Consider the following 18231-nt stretch of genomic DNA (forward strand, 5'->3'; position numbering starts at 1 on the left):
TGTAAAAAAAGTCCATATTTGACCTACTGAACAATTTTTTTTTCCAAAGGTCAAAAAGTCACTCATTAACTTTCCATCTGGTTCCAATAAGTAGCTAAAAGGTCTACAAAAGGTTACATTTTTATTTATTTAAAAATATATTTTTTTTTATACATATTATGGCTGTACAAGAAGTCCATATTTGACCTACTGAACAAATATTTCTCCCAAAGATCAAAAAGTAACTTATTGACTTTCCTTCTGGTTCCAATAAGTAGCTAAAAGGTCTACAAAAGTTTTAAATTTGTTTTGTGTTTTTTTTTTTTTTACATATTATGGCTGTACAGCAGTCCATACTTGACCTACTGAACACATTTTTGTCCCAAAGGTCAAAAAGTCACTTATCGGCTTTCCTTCTGGTTCCAATAAGTAGCTAAAAGGTCTACAAAAGGTTTACATTTTTTTTAATTTATTTTTTTTACATATTATGGCAGTACAAAGTCCATATTTGACCTACTGAACACATTTTTGTCCCAAAGGTCAAAAAGTCACTTATTGACTTTCCTTCTGGATCCAATTAGTAGCTAAAAGGTCTACAAAAGGTTTAAATTTTTTTTTTTTTTTACATATTATGGCTGTACAAAGTCCATATGTGACCTACTGAAAAAAAATTTGTCCCAAAGGTCAAAAAGTCACTCATTGACTTCCCTTCTGATTCCAATAATTAGCTTACAGGTCTAAAAATGGTTTGGATTTTTTTTTTTTTTTTTTTTTTTTTACATATTATGGCTGTACAAGAAGTCCATATTTGACCTACTTAACACATTTTTTTTCCAAAGGTCAAAAAGTCACCCATTGAATTTCCTTCTGGTTACAATAAGTAGCTAAAAGGTCTACAAAAGGTTAAAAGTTTTTTTTTTTTTTCTTTTACATATTATGGCTGTACAAAGTCCATATGTGACCTACTGAAAAAAAAATTTGTCCCAAAGGTCAAAAAGTCACTCATTGACTTCCCTTCTGATTCCAATAATTAGCTTACAGGTCTAAAAATGGTTTGGAATTGTTTTTTTTTTTTTACTTATTATGGCTGTACAAAGTCCATATTTGATCTACTGAACAAATTTTTGTCCCAAAGGTCAAAAAGTCACTCTTTTACATCCCTTCTAATTCCAATAAGTAGCTTACAGGTCTAAAAAAGGTTTGTTTTTTTTTGTTTTTTTTTCTTTACATATTATGGCTGTAAAAGAAGTCCATATTTGACCTACTGAACAATTTTTTTTTCCAAAGGTCAAAAAGTCACTCATTAACTTTCCATCTGGTTCCAATAAGTAGCTAAAAGGTCTACAAAAGGTTACATTTTTATTTATTTAAAAAAAAATTTTTTTATACATATTATGGCTGTACAAGAAGTCCATATTTGACCTACTGAACAAATGTTTCTCCCAAAGATCAAAAAGTCACTTATTGACTTTCCTTCTGGTTCCAATAAGTAGCTAAAAGGTCTACAAAAGTTTTAAATTTGTTTTGTGTTTTTTTTTTTTTTTTTTACATATTATGGCTGTACAGAAGTCCATATTTGACCTACTGAACACATTTTTGTCCCAAAGGTCAAACAGTCACTTATTGACTTTCCTTCTGGTTCCAATAAGTAGCTAAAAGGTCTACAAAAGGTTTACATTTTTTTTTTTTTTTTTTTTTACATATTATGGCAGGACAAAGTCCATATTTGACCTACTGAACACATTTTTGTCCCAAAGGTCAAAAAGTCACTTATTGACTTTCCTTCTGGATCCAATTAGTAGCTAAAAGGTCTACAAAAGGTTTAAATTTTTTTTTTTTTACATATTATGGCTGCACAGAAGTCAATATTTGACCTACTGAACAAATTTTTGTCCCAAAGGTCAAAAAGTCACTCATTGACTTCCCTTCTGATTCCAATAAGTAGCTTACAGGTCTAAAAATGGTATAGATTTTTTTTTTCTTTTTACATATGGCAGTACAGAAGTCCATATTTGACCTACTGAATAATTTTTTCTCCCAAAGGTCAAAAAGTCAATCATTGACTTCCCTTCTGATTCCAATAAGTAGCTTACAGGTCTAAAAATGGTATGGATTTTTTTTTTTTTTTTTTTTTTTTTTTTTTTTACATATTATGGCTGTACAAGAAGTCCAAAATTGACCTACTGAACACATTTTTTTTCCAAAGGTCAAAAAGTCACTCATTGACTTCGCTTCTGATTCCAATAAGTAGCTTACAGGTCTAAAAATGGTTTGGATTTTTTTTTTTTTTTTTTTTTTTTTTTTTTTTTACATATTATGGCTGTACAAGAAGTCCATATTTGACCTACTTAACACATTTTTTTTCCAAAGGTCAAAAAGTCACCCATTGACTTTCCTTCTGGTTACAATAAGTAGCTAAAAGGTCTACAAAAGGTTAAACGTTTTTTTTTTTTTTTTTTTTACATATTATGGCTGTACAAAGTCCATATGTGACCTACTGAAAAAAAATTTGTCCCAAAGGTCAAAAAGTCACTCATTGACTTCCCTTCTGATTCCAATAATTAGCTTACAGGTCTAAAAATGGTTTGGATTTTTTTTTTGTTTTTTTTGTTTTTTTTAACATATTATGGCTGTACAAGAAGTCCATATTTGACCTACTTAACACATTTTTTTTCCAAAGGTCAAAAAGTCACCCATTGACTTTCCTTCTGGTTACAATAAGTAGCTAAAAGGTCTACAAAAGGTTAAAAGTTTTTTTTTTTTTTTTTTTTTACATATTATGGCTGTACAAAGTCCATATGTGACCTACTGAAAAAAAAATTTGTCCCAAAGGTCAAAAAGTCACTCATTGACTTCCCTTCTGATTCCAATAATTAGCTTACAGGTCTAAAAATGGTTTGGAATTTTTTTTTTTTTTTTTACTTATTATGGCTGTACAAAGTCCATATTTGATCTACTGAACAAATTTTTGTCCCAAAGGTCAAAAAGTCACTCTTTTACATCCCTTCTAATTCCAATAAGTAGCTTACAGGTCTAAAAAAGGTTTGTTTGTTTTTGTTTTTTTTTTCTTTACATATTATGGCTGTAAAAGAAGTCCATATTTGACCTACTGAACAATTTTTTTTTCCAAATGTCAAAAAGTCACTCATTAACTTTCCATCTGGTTCCAATAAGTAGCTAAAAGGTCTACAAAAGGTTACATTTTTATTTATTTAAAAAAAATTTTTTTTTATACATATTATGGCTGTACAAGAAGTCCATATTTGACCTACTGAACAAATTTTTCTCCCAAAGATCAAAAAGTCACTTATTGACTTTCCTTCTGGTTCCAATAAGTAGCTAAAAGGTCTACAAAAGTTTTAAATTTGTTTTGTGTTTTTTTTTTTTTTACATATTATGGCTGTACAGAAGTCCATATTTGACCTACTGAACACATTTTTGTCCCAAAGGTCAAACAGTCACTTATTGACTTTCCTTCTGGTTCCAATAAGTAGCTAAAAGGTCTACAAAAGGTTTACATTTTTTTTTTTTTTTTTTTTAACATATTATGGCAGGACAAAGTCCATATTTGACCTACTGAACACATTTTTGTCCCAAAGGTCAAAAAGTCACTTATTGACTTTCCTTCTGGATCCAATTAGTAGCTAAAAGGTCTACAAAAGGTTTAATTTTTTTTTTTTTTTTACATATTATGGCTGCACAGAAGTCAATATTTGACCTACTGAACAAATTTTTGTCCCAAAGGTCAAAAAGTCACTCATTGACTTCCCTTCTGATTCCAATAAGTAGCTTACAGGTCTAAAAATGGTTTGGAATTTTTTTTTTATTTATTTATTTATTTTTTTTACATATTATGGCTGTACAAGAAGTCCATATTTGACCTACTGAACACATTTTTTTTCCAAAGGTCAAAAAGTCACTCATTGACTTCGCTTCTGATTCCAATAAGTAGCTTACAGGTCTAAAAATGGTATGGAATTTTTTTTTAATTTTTGTTTTTTTTAACATATTATGGCTGTACAAGAAGTCCATATTTGACCTACTGAACAAATTTTTGTCCCAAAGGTCAAAAAGTCACTCATTGACTTCCCTTCTGATTCCAATAAGTAGCTTACAGGTCTAAAAAAGGTTTGTTTTTTTGTTTTTGTTTTTTTCTTTACATATTATGGATGTACAGGAAGTCCATATTTGACCAACTGATTAAATTTTTGTCCCAAAGGTGAAAAAGTCACTAATTGACTTTCTTTCTGGTACCAATAAGTAGCTAAAAGGTCTACAAAAAGTTTAATGTTTTTTTTTTTTTTTTTTTTACATATTATGGCTGTACAGAAGTCCATATTTGACCAACTGATTACATTTTTGTCCCAAAGGTCAAAAAGTCACTAATTGACTTTCCTTCTGGTACCAATAAGTAGCTAGAAGGTCTACAAAAGGTTAAAAAAATTATTATTATTTTTTTTTTTACATATTATGGCTGTACAAAGTCCATATTTGACCTACTGAACAAATCTTTTTCCCAAAGGTCAAAAAGTCACTCATTGATTTCCCTTCTGAATCCAATAAGTAGCTTACAGGTCTAAAAAAGGTTTTGAATTTTTTTTTTTTTTTTTTTTTTTTTACATATTATGGCTTTACAAAGTCCATATTTGACCCACTGAACAACTTTTTTTTCCAAAGCTCAAAAAGTCACTCATTGACTTTCCTTCTGGTCCCAATTAGTAGCTAAAAGGTCTACAAAAGGTTTAATTTTTTTTATTATTATTATTTTTTTTTTTACATATTATGGCTGTACAGAAGTCCATATTTGACCTACTGAACAAATTTTTTTCCCAAAGGTCAAAAACTCACTCATTGACTTTCCTTCTGGTCCCAATTAGTAGCTAAAAGGTCTACAAAAGGTTTAAATGTATTTATTTATTTATTTATTTTTTACATATTATGGCTGTACAGAAGTCCATATTAGAACTACTGAATACATTTTTGTCCCAAAGGTCAAAAAGTCACTCATTGACTTTCCTTCTGGTACCAATAAGTTGCTAAAAGGTGTACAAAAGGTAACGTTTTTTTTTTTTTTTTTTTTTTTTTTACATATTATGGCTGTACAAAGTCCATATTTGACCTACTGAACATGTTTTTGGACTAAGAGTCCATAAACACTAATTCACTATACATACTCATTGACTTCCATTCTGATTCCAATTAGTAGTTAAAGGGTCCACATTTTTTTATACATGTTTTGGCTTTACAGAAGTCCATATTTGACCTAAAGAACATGTTTTAGGCCTAATAGTCCTTAAACACTAATTTACTATACATACTCATTGACTTCCCTTCTTATTCCCTTTACTAGCCAACATTTCCACAAAAATGTTTGACATGTTATGGCTGTAGAGAAGTTCATATTTGACCTACTGAACGAATTTTTGTCCCAAAGGTCAAAAAGTCACTCATTGACTTCACTTCTTATTCCAATAAGTAGCTTACAGGTCTAAAAAAGGTTTAATTTTTTTTTTTTGTTGTTGTTTTTTTTTTTTACATATTATGGCTGTACAGAGGTCCATAATTGAACTACTGAACAATTTTTTTTCCCAAAGGTCAAAAACTCACTCATTGACTTTCCTTCTGGTCCCAATTAGTAGCTAAAAGGTCTACAAAAGGTTTAAATGTATTTATTTATTTATTTATTTTTTACATATTATGGCTGTACAGAAGTCCATATTTGAACTACTGAATACATTTTTGTCCCAAAGGTCAAAAAGTCACTCATTGACTTTCCTTCTGGTACCAATAAGTTGCTAAAAGGTGTACAAAAGGTAACTTTTTTTTTTTTTTTTTTTTTTTTTTTTTTTTTAACGTATTATGGCTGTACAAAGTCCATATTTGACCTACTGAACATGTTTTTGGACTAAGAGTCCATAAACACTAATTCACTATACATACTCATTGACTTCCATTCTGATTCCAATTAGTAGTTAAAAGGTCCAAATTTTTTTATACATGTTTTGGCTTTACAGAAGTCCATATTTGACCTAAAGAACATGTTTTAGGCCTAATAGTCCTTAAACACTAATTTACTATACATACTCATTGACTTCCCTTCTTATTCCCTTTACTAGCCAACATTTCCACAAAAATGTTTGACATGTTATGGCTGTACAGAAGTTCATATTTGACCTACTGAACGAATTTTTGTCCCAAAGGTCAAAAAGTCACTCATTGACTTCACTTCTTATTCCAATAAGTAGCTTACAGGTCTAAAAAAGGTTTGTTTTTTGTGTGTTTTTTTCTTTACATATTATGGCTGTACAAGAAGTCCATATTTGACCTGCTGAAGAATTTTTTTTTCCAAAGGTCAAAAAGTCACTCATTAACTTTCCTTCTGGTTCCAATAAGTAGCCAAAAGGTCTACAAAAGGTTAATTTTTTTTTATCTTTTTTATTTATTTTTTAAATACATATTATGGCTGTACAGCAGTCCATACTTGACCTACTGAACACATTTTTGTCCCAAAGGTCAAAAAGTCACTTATTGACTTTCCTTCTGGTTCCAATAAGTAGCTAAATGGTCTACAAAAGGTTTACATTTTTTTTTTTTTTTTTTTTTTTTTTTTTTTTTTTACATATTATGGCAGTACAAAGTCCATATTTGACCTACTGAACAAATTTTTGTCCCAAAGGTCAAAAAGTCACTCATTGACTTCCCTTCTGATTCCAATAAGTAGCTTACAGGTCTAAAAATGGTTTGGATTTTTTTTTTTTTTTATATTATGGTTGTACAAGAAGTCCATATTTGACCTACTGAACAATTTTTTTTTCCAAAGGTCAAAAATTCACTCATTGACTTCCCTTCTGATTCCAATAAGTAGCTTACAGGTCTAAAAAAGGTTTGATCGTTTTTCTTTTTTTTTCTTTACATATTATGGCTGTACAAAAAGTCCATATTTGACCTACTGAACATTTTTTTTTCCAAAGGTCAAAAAGTCACTCATTAACTTTCCATCTGGTTCCAATAAGTAGCTAAAATGTCTACAAAAGGTTTAAATTTGTTTTGTGTTTTTTTTTACATATTATGGCTGTACAGAAGTCCATATTTGACCTACTGAACACATTTTTGTCCCAAAGGTCAAAAAGTTACTTATTGACTTTCCTTCTGGTTCCAATAAGTAGCTAAAAGGTCTACAAAAGGTTTAAATTTGTTTTGTGTTTTCTTTAACATATTATGGCTGTACAAAGTCCATATTTGACCTACTGAACAAATTTTTGTCCCAAAGGTCAAATAGTCACTCTTTGACTTCCCTTCTGATTCCAATATGTAGCTTACAGGTCTAAAAATGGTTTGGAATTTTTTTTTTTTTTTTTTTTTTTTTTTACATATTATGGCTGTACAAGAAGTCCATATTTGACCTACTTAACACATTTTTTTTCGAAAGGTCAAAAAGTCACCCATTGACTTTCCTTCTGGTTACAATAAGTAGCTAAAAGGTCTACAAAAGGTTAAAAGTTTTTTTTTTTTTTTTTTTTTTTACATATTATGGCTGTACAAAGTCCATATGTGACCTACTGAAAAAAAATTTGTCCCAAAGGTCAAAAAGTCACTCATTGACTTCCCTTCTGATTCCAATAATTAGCTTACAGGTCTAAAAATGGTTTGGATTTTTTTTTTTTTTTTTTTACATATTATGGCTGTACAAAGTCCATATTTGATCTACTGAACAAATTTTTGTCCCAAAGGTCAAAAAGTCACTCATTGACATCCCTTCTAATTCCAATAAGTAGCTTACAGGTCTAAAAAAGGTTTGTTTGTTTTTGTTTTTTTTTCTTTACATATTATGGCTGTAAAAGAAGTCCATATTTGACCTACTGAACAATTTTTTTTTCCAAAGGTCAAAAAGTCACTCATTAACTTTCCATCTGGTTCCAATAAGTAGCTAAAAGGTCTACAAAAGGTTACATTTTTATTTATTTAAAAAAAAATTTTTTTTATACATATTATGGCTGTACAAGAAGTCCATATTTGACCTACTGAACAAATATTTCTCCCAAAGGTCAAAAAGTAACTTATTGACTTTCCTTCTGGTTCCAATAAGTAGCTAAAAGGTCTACAAAAGTTTTAAATTTGTTTTGTGTTTTTTTTTTTTTTAAATATTATGGCTGTACAGCAGTCCATACTTGACCTACTGAACACATTTTTGTCCCAAAGGTCAAAAAGTCACTTATTGGCTTTCCTTCTGGTTCCAATAAGTAGCTAAAAGGTCTACAAAAGGTTTACATTTTTTTTTATTTTTTTTTTTTTACATATTATGGCAGTACAAAGTCCATATTTGACCTACTGAACACATTTTTGTCCCAAAGGTCAAAAAGTCACTTATTGACTTTCCTTCTGGATCCAATTAGTAGCTAAAAGGTCTACAAAAGGTTTAAATTTTTTTTTTTTTTTACATATTATGGCTGCACAGAAGTCCATATTTGATCTACTGAACAAATTTTTGTCCCAAAGGTCAAAAAGTCACTCATTGACTTCCCTTCTGATTCCAATATGTAGCTTACAGGTCTAAAAATGGTTTGGATTTTTTTTTTTTTTTTTTTTTTTTTTTACATATTATGGCTGTACAAGAAGTCCATATTTGACCTACTTAACACATTTTTTTTCCAAAGGTCAAAAAGTCACCCATTGACTTTCCTTCTGGTTACAATAAGTAGCTAAAAGGTCTACAAAAGGTTAAACGTTTTTTTTTTTTTTTTTTTTACATATTATGGCTGTACAAAGTCCATATGTGACCTACTGAAAAAAAAATTGTCCCAAAGGTCAAAAAGTCACTCATTGACTTCCCTTCTGATTCCAATAATTAGCTTACAGGTCTAAAAATGGTTTGGATTTTTTTTTTTTTTTTTTTTTTTTTTTTTTACATATTATGGCTGTACAAGAAGTCCATATTTGACCTACTTAACAAATTTTTTTTCCAAAGGTCAAAAAGTCACCCATTGACTTTCCTTCTGGTTACAATAAGTAGCTAAAAGGTCTACAAAAGGTTAAAAGTTTTTTTTTTTTTTTTTTTTTACATATTATGGCTGTACAAAGTCCATATGTGACCTACTGAAAAAAAAATTTGTCCCAAAGGTCAAAAAGTCACTCATTGACTTCCCTTCTGATTCCAATAATTAGCTTACAGGTCTAAAAATGGTTTGGAATTTTTTTTTTTTTTTTACTTATTATGGCTGTACAAAGTCCATATTTGATCTACTGAACAAATTTTTGTCCCAAAGGTCAAAAAGTCACTCTTTTACATCCCTTCTGTTTCCAATAAGTAGCTTACAGGTCTAAAAAAGGTTTGTTTTTTTTTCTTTTTTTTTTCTTTACATATTATGGCTGTAAAAGAAGTCCATATTTGACCTACTGAACAATTTTTTTTCCAAAGGTCAAAAAGTCACTCATTAACTTTCCATCTGGTTCCAATAAGTAGCTAAAAGGTCTACAAAAGGTTACATTTTTATTTATTTAAAAAAAAATTTTTTTTATACATATTATGGCTGTACAAGAAGTCCATATTTGACCTACTGAACAAATTTTTCTCCCAAAGATCAAAAAGTCACTTATTGACTTTCCTTCTGGTTCCAATAAGTAGCTAAAAGGTCTACAAAAGTTTTAAATTTGTTTTGTGTTTTTTTTTTTTTTTACATATTATGGCTGTACAGAAGTCCATATTTGACCTACTGAACACATTTTTGTCCCAAAGGTCAAACAGTCACTTATTGACTTTCCTTCTGGTTCCAATAAGTAGCTAAAAGGTCTACAAAAGGTTTACATTTTTTTTTATTTTTTTTTTAACATATTATGGCAGGACAAAGTCCATATTTGACCTACTGAACACATTTTTGTCCCAAAGGTCAAAAAGTCACTCATTGACTTCCCTTCTGATTCCAATAAGTAGCTTACAGGTCTAAAAATGGTATAGATTTTTTTTTTTTTTTTTACATATGGCAGTACAGAAGTCCATATTTGACCTACTGAATAATTTTTTCTCCCAAAGGTCAAAAAGTCACTTATTGACTTTCCTTCTGCTTCCAATAAGTAGCTAAAAGGTCTACAAAAGGTTTACATTTTTTTTTTTTTTTTTTTTTTTAAATATTATGGCTGTACAAAGTCCATATTTGACCTACTGAACAAATTTTTGTCCCAAAGGTCAAAAAGTCAATCATTGACTTTCCTTCTGCTTCCAATAAGTAGCTAAAAGGTCTACAAAAGGTTTACATTTTTTTTTTAATTTATTTTTTTTTTTTTTTTACATATTATGGCTGTACAAGAAGTCCAAAATTGACCTACTGAACACATTTTTTTTCCAAAGGTCAAAAAGTCACTCATTGACTTCGCTTCTGATTCCAATAAGTAGCTTACAGGTCTAAAAATGGTATGGATTTTTTTTTTAATTTTTTTTTTTTTTTACATATTATGGCTGTACAAGAAGTCCATATTTGACCTACTGAACAAATTTTTCTCCCAAAGATCAAAAAGTCACTTATTGACTTTCCTTCTGGTTCCAATAAGTAGCTAAAAGGTCTACAAAAGTTTTAAATTTGTTTTGTGTTTTTTTTTTTTTTTTACATATTATGGCTGTACAGAAGTCCATATTTGACCTACTGAACACATTTTTGTCCCAAAGGTCAAACAGTCACTTATTGACTTTCCTTCTGGTTCCAATAAGTAGCTAAAAGGTCTACAAAAGGTTTACATTTTTTTTTTTTTTTTTTTTAACATATTATGGCAGGACAAAGTCCATATTTGACCTACTGAACACATTTTTGTCCCAAAGGTCAAAAAGTCACTTATTGACTTTCCTTCTGGATCCAATTAGTAGCTAAAAGGTCTACAAAAGGTTTAAATTTTTTTTTACATATTATGGCTGCACAGAAGTCAATATTTGACCTACTGAACAAATTTTTGTCCCAAAGGTCAAAAAGTCACTCATTGACTTCCCTTCTGATTCCAATAAGTAGCTTACAGGTCTAAAAATGGTATAGATTTTTTTTTTTTTTTTTACATATGGCAGTACAGAAGTCCATATTTGACCTACTGAATAATTTTTTCTCCCAAAGGTCAAAAAGTCACTTATTGACTTTCCTTCTGCTTCCAATAAGTAGCTAAAAGGTCTACAAAAGGTTTACATTTTTTTTTTTTTTTTTTTTTAAATATTATGGCTGTACAAAGTCCATATTTGACCTACTGAACAAATTTTTGTCCCAAAGGTCAAAAAGTCAATCATTGACTTTCCTTCTGCTTCCAATAAGTAGCTAAAAGGTCTACAAAAGGTTTACATTTTTTTTTAATTTTTTTTTTTTTTTTTTTTACATATTATGGCTGTACAAGAAGTCCAAAATTGACCTACTGAACACATTTTTTTTCCAAAGGTCAAAAAGTCACTCATTGACTTCGCTTCTGATTCCAATAAGTAGCTTACAGGTCTAAAAATGGTATGGATTTTTTTTTAAATTTTTTTTTTTTTTTTACATATTATGGCTGTACAAGAAGTCCATATTTGACCTACTGAACAAATTTTTGTCCCAAAGGTCAAAAAGTCACTCATTGACTTCCCTTCTGATTCCAATAAGTAGCTTACAGGTCTAAAAAAGGTTTGTTTTTTTGTTTTTGTTTTTTTCTTTACATATTATGGATGTACAGGAAGTCCATATTTGACCAACTGATTAAATTTTTGTCCCAAAGGTGAAAAAGTCACTAATTGACTTTCTTTCTGGTACCAATAAGTAGCTAAAAGGTCTACAAAAGGTTTAATGTTTTTTTTTTTGTTTTTTTTACATATTATGGCTGTACAGAAGTCCATATTTGACCAACTGATTAAATTTTTGTCCCAAAGGTGAAAAAGTCACTAATTGACTTTCTTTCTGGTACCAATAAGTAGCTAAAAGGTCTACAAAAGGTTTAATGTTTTTTTTTTTGTTTTTTTTACATATTATGGCTGTACAGAAGTCCATATTTGACCAACTGATTACATTTTTGTCCCAAAGGTCAAAAAGTCACTAATTGACTTTCCTTCTGGTACCAATAAGTAGCTAGAAGGTCTACAAAAGGTTAAACAAATTATTATTATTTTTTTTTTTACATATTATGGCTGTACAAAGTCCATATTTGACCCACTGAACAACTTTTTTTTCCAAAGCTCAAAAAGTCACTCATTGACTTCCCTTCTGTTTCCAACAAGTAGCTTACAGGTCTAAAAAAGGTTTAATATATATATATATATATATATATATATATATATATATATATATATATATATATATATATATATATATATATATATATATATATATATATATATATATATATATATATATATATATCAAAAAGTCACTCATTGACTTTTCTTCTGGTTCCAATTAGTAGCTAAAAGGTCTAAAAATGGTATAGATTTTTTTTTTTTTTTTTTACATATGGCAGTACAGAAGTCCATATTTGACCTACTGAATAATGTTTTCTCCCAAAGGTCAAAAAGTCACTTATTGACTTTCCTTCTGCTTCCAATAAGTAGCTAAAAGGTCTACAAAAGGTTTACATTTTTTTTTTCATTTTTTTTTTTTTTTTTTACATATTATGGCTGTACAAGAAGTCCATATTTGACCTACTGAACACATTTTTTTTCCAAAGGTCAAAAAGTCACTCATTGACTTCGCTTCTGATTCCAATAAGTAGCTTACAGGTCTAAAAATGGTATGGATTTTTTTTTTATTTTTTTTTTTATTTTACATATTATGGCTGTACAAGAAGTCCATATTTGACCTAGTGAACAATTTTTTTTTCCAAATGTCAAAAAGTCACTCATTGACTTCCCTTCTGATTCTAATAAGTAGCTTACAGGTCTAAAAAAGGTTTGTTTTTTTGTTTTTGTTTTTTTCTTTACATATTATGGATGTACAGGAAGTCCATATTTGACCAACTGATTAAATTTTTGTCCCAAAGGTGAAAAAGTCACTAATTGACTTTCCTTCTGGTACCAATAAGTAGCTAAAAGGTCTACAAAAGGTTTAATGTTTTTTTTTTGTTTTTTTTACATATTATGGCTGTACAGAAGTCCATATTTGACCAACTGATTACATTTTTGTCCCAAAGGTCAAAAAGTCACTAATTGACTTTCCTTCTGTTTACAATAAGTAGCTTACAGGTCTAAAAATGGTATGGATTTTTTTTTTATTTATTTATTTTTTTTACATATTATGGCTGTACAAGAAGTCCATATTTGACCAACTGATTAAATTTTTGTCCCAAAGGCCAAAAAGTCACTAATTGACTTTCCTTCTGGTACCAATAAGTAGCTAGAAGGTCTACAAAAGGTTAAAAAAATTATTATTATTTTTTTTTTTTACATATTATGGCTGTACAAAGTCCATATTTGACCTACTGAACAAATATTTTTCCCAAAGGTCAAAAAGTCACTTATTGATTTCCCTTCTGAATCCAATAAGTAGCTTACAGGTCTAAAAAAGGTTTTGAATTTTTTTTTTTTTTTTTTTTTACATATTATGGCTGTACAAAGTCCATATTTGACCAACTGAACAACTTTTTTTCCAAAGCTCAAAAAGTCACTCATTGACTTCCCTTCTGTTTCCAATAAGTAGCTTACAGGTCTACAAAAGGCTTACATTTTTTTTTTAATTTTTTTTTTTTTTTTTTTACATATTATTGCTGTACAAGAAGTCCATATTTGACCTACTGAACACATTTTTTTTCCAAAGGTCAAAAAGTCACTCATTGACTTCGCTTCTGATTCCAATAAGTAGCTTACAGGTCTAAAAATGGTATGGATTTTTTTTTTAATTTTTTTTTTATTTTACATATTATGGCTGTACAAGAAGTCCATATTTGACCTAGTGAACAATTTTTTTTTCCAAATGTCAAAAAGTCACTCATTGACTTCCCTTCTGATTCTAATAAGTAGCTTACAGGTCTAAAAAAGGTTTGTTTTTTTGTTTTTGTTTTTTTCTTTACATATTATGGATGTACAGGAAGTCCATATTTGACCAACTGATTAAATTTTTGTCCCAAAGGTGAAAAAGTCACTAATTGACTTTCCTTCTGGTACCAATAAGTAGCTAAAAGGTCTACAAAAGGTTTAATGTTTTTTTTTTGTTTTTTTTTACATATTATGGCTGTACAGAAGTCCATATTTGACCAACTGATTACATTTTTGTCCCAAAGGTCAAAAAGTCACTAATTGACTTTCCTTCTGTTTACAATAAGTAGCTTACAGGTCTAAAAATGGTATGGATTTTTTTTTTATTTATTTATTTTTTTTACATATTATGGCTGTACAAGAAGTCCATATTTGACCAACTGATTAAATTTTTGTCCCAAAGGCCAAAAAGTCACTAATTGACTTTCCTTCTGGTACCAATAAGTAGCTAGAAGGTCTACAAAAGGTTAAAAAAATTATTATTTTTTTTTTTTTTTTACATATTATGGCTGTACAAAGTCCATATTTGACCTACTGAACAAATATTTTTCCCAAAGGTCAAAAAGTCACTTATTGATTTCCCTTCTGAATCCAATAAGTAGCTTACAGGTCTAAAAAAGGTTTTGAATTTTTTTTTTTTTTTTTTTTTTACATATTATGGCTGTACAAAGTCCATATTTGACCCACTGAACAACTTTTTTTCCAAAGCTCAAAAAGTCACTCATTGACTTCCCTTCTGTTTCCAATAAGTAGCTTACAGGTCTAAAAAAGGTTTAATATATATATATATATCAAAAAGTCACTCATTGACTTTTCTTCTGGTTCCAATTAGTAGCTAAAAGGTCTAAAAAAGGTTTACATTTTTTTTTTTTTTTTTTTTTTTTACATATTATGGCTGTACAGAAGTCCATATTTGACCTACCGAATAAATTTTTGTCCCAAAGGTCAAAAAGTCACTTATTGACTTTCCTTCTGGTTCCAATAAGTAGCTAAAAGGTCTACAAAAGGTTAAATGTTTTTTTTTTTTTTTTTTTTGTACATATTATGGCTGCACAGAAGTCCATATTTGACCTACTGAACAAATTTTTGTCCCAAAGGTCAAAAAGTCACTTATTGACTTTCCTTCTGGTTCCAATAAGTAGCTAAAAGGTCTACAAAAGGTTTAATTTTATTTATTTTTTTACATATTATGGCTGCACAGAAGTCCATATTTGATCTACTGAACAAATTTTTGTCCCAAAGGTCAAAAAGTCACTCATTGACTTCCCTTCTGATTCCAATATGTAGCTTACAGGTCTAAAAATGGTTTGGATTTTTTTTTTTTTTTTTTTTTTTACATATTATGAGTGTACAAAGTCCATATGTGACCTACTGGACAAATTTTTGTCCCAAAGGTCAAAAAGTCACTCATTGACTTCCCTTCTGATTCCAATAAGTAGCTGACAGATCTAAAAAAGGTTTGGAATTTTTTTTTTTTTTTTTTTTTTTTTTTTACATATTATGGCTGCACAGAAGTCCATATTTGACCTACTGAACACATTTTTGTCCCAAAGGTCAAAAACTCACTCATTGACTTTCCTTCTGGTCCCAATTAGTAGCTAAAAGGTCTACAAAAGGTTTAATTATTTTTTTTATTATTATTTTTTTTTTTACATATTATGGCTGTACAGAAGTCCATATTTGACCTACTGAACAAATTTTTTTCCCAAAGGTCAAAAACTCACTCATTGACTTCCTTCTGGTCCCAATTAGTAGCTAAAAGGTCTACAAAAGGTTTAAATGTATTTTTTTTTTTTTTTTTTTTTTACATATTATGGCTGTACAGAAGTCCATATTTGAACTACTGAATACATTTTTGTCCCAAAAGTCAAAAAGTCACTCATTGACTTTCCTTCTGGTACCAATAAGTTGCTAAAAGGTGTACAAAAGGTAACTTTTTTTTTTTTTTTTTTTTTTTTTTTACATATTATGGCTGTACAAAGTCCATATTTGACCTACTGAACATGTTTTTGGACTAAGAGTCCATAAACACTAATTCACTATACATACTCATTGACTTCCATTCTGATTCCAATTAGTAGTTAAAAGGTCCACATTTTTTTATACATGTTTTGGCTTTACAGAAGTCCATATTTGACCTAAAGAACATGTTTTAGGCCTAATAGTCCTTAAACACTAATTTACTATACATACTCATTGACTTCCCTTCTTATTCCCTTTACTAGCCAACATTTCCACAAAAATGTTTGACATGTTATGGCTGTACAGAAGTTCATATTTGACCTACTGAACGAATTTTTGTCCCAAAGGTCAAAAAGTCACTCATTGACTTCACTTCTTATTCCAATAAGTAGCTTACAGGTCTAAAAAAGGTTTGTTTTTTGTGTGTTTTTTTCTTTACATATTATGGCTGTACAAGAAGTCCATATTTGACCTGCTGAAGAATTTTTTTTTCCAAAGGTCAAAAAGTCACTCATTAACTTTCCTTCTGGTTCCAATAAGTAGCTTACAGGTCTAAAATTGGTATGGATTTTTTTTTTTTTTTTTTTTTTTTTTTTACATATTATGGCTGTACAAGAAGTCCATATTTGACCTACTGAACACATTTTTTTCCCAAAGTTTAAAAAGTCACTCATTGACTTCCCTTCTGATTCCAATAAGTAGCTTACAGGTCTAAAAATGGTATGGATTTTTTTTACAATTTTTTTTTTTTTTTTTTTACATATTATGTCTGTACAAGAAGTCCATATTTGACCTAGTGAACAATTTTTTTTTCCAAATGTCAAAAAGTCACTCATTGACTTCCCTTCTGATTCCAATAAGTAGCTTACAGGTCTAAAAAAGGTTTGTTTTTTTGTTTTTGTTTTTTTCTTTACATATTATGGATGTACAGGAAGTCCATATTTGACCAACTGATTAAATTTTTGTCCCAAAGGTGAAAAAGTCACTAATTGACTTTCCTTCTGGTACCAATAAGTAGCTAAAATGTCTACAAAAGGTTAAATGTTTCCCTGACAGATCTAAAAAAGGTTTGGAATTTTTTTTTTTTTTTTTGCATATTATGGCTGTAAAGGAAGTCAATATTGGACCTACTGAACAATTTTTTTTTCCAAAGGTCAAAAAGTCACTCATTGACTTTTCTTCTGGTTCCAATAAGTAGCTAAAAGGTCTGCAAAAGGTTTAAATATTTTTTTTAATTTTTTATTTTATACATATTATGGCTGTACAAGAAGTCCATATTTGACCTAGTGAACAATTTTTTTTTCCAAATGTCAAAAAGTCACTCATTGACTTCCCTTCTGATTCCAATAAGTAGCTTACAGGTCTTAAAAAGGTTTGTTTTTTTGTTTTTGTTTTTTTCTTTACATATTATGGATGTACAGGAAGTCCATATTTGACCAACTGATTAAATTTTTGTCCCAAAGGTGAAAAAGTCACTAATTGACTTTCCTTCTGGTACCAATAAGTAGCTAAAATGTCTACAAAAGGTTTAAATATTTTTTTTAATTTTTTATTTTATACATATTATGGCTGTACAGAAGTCCATATTTGACCTACTGAACAAGTTTTTGTCCCAAAGGTCAAAAAGTCACTCATTGACTTTCCTTCTGGTTCCAAGAAGTAACTAAAAGGTCTACAAAAGGTTTATTTTTATTTTTTTTTTACATACATTTTATGGCTGTACAAGAAGTCCATATTTGACCTACTGAATAAATTTTTGTCCCAAAGGTCAAAAAGTCACTCATTGACTTCCCTTCTGATTCCAATAAGTAGCTAAAAGGTCTGCAAAAGGTTTAAATATTTTTTTTAATTTTTTATTTTATACATATTATGGCTGTACAGAAGTCCATATTTGACCTACTGAACAAGTTTTTGTCCCAAAGGTCAAAAAGTCACTCATTGACTTCCCTTCTGATTCCAATAAGTAGCTTACAGGTCTAAAAAAGGTTTGTTTTTTTGTTTTTGTTTTTTTCTTTACATATTATGGATGTACAGGAAGTCCATATTTGACCAACTGATTAAATTTTTGTCCCAAAGGTGAAAAAGTCACTAATTGACTTTCTTTCTGGTACCAATAAGTAGCTAAAAGGTCTACAAAAGGTTTAATGTTTTTTTTTTTTTTTTTTTTTTACATATTATGGCTGTACAGAAGTCCATATTTGACCAACTGATTACATTTTTGTCCCAAAGGTCAAAAAGTCACTAATTGACTTTCCTTCTGGTACCAATAAGTAGCTAGAAGGTCTACAAAAGGTTTCAAAAAATTATTATTATTTTTTTTTTTACATATT

Source organism: Gobio gobio (assembly GCF_949357685.1).
Source record: "Gobio gobio genome assembly, chromosome: 5".
Lineage (NCBI taxonomy): Eukaryota > Metazoa > Chordata > Actinopteri > Cypriniformes > Gobionidae > Gobio > Gobio gobio.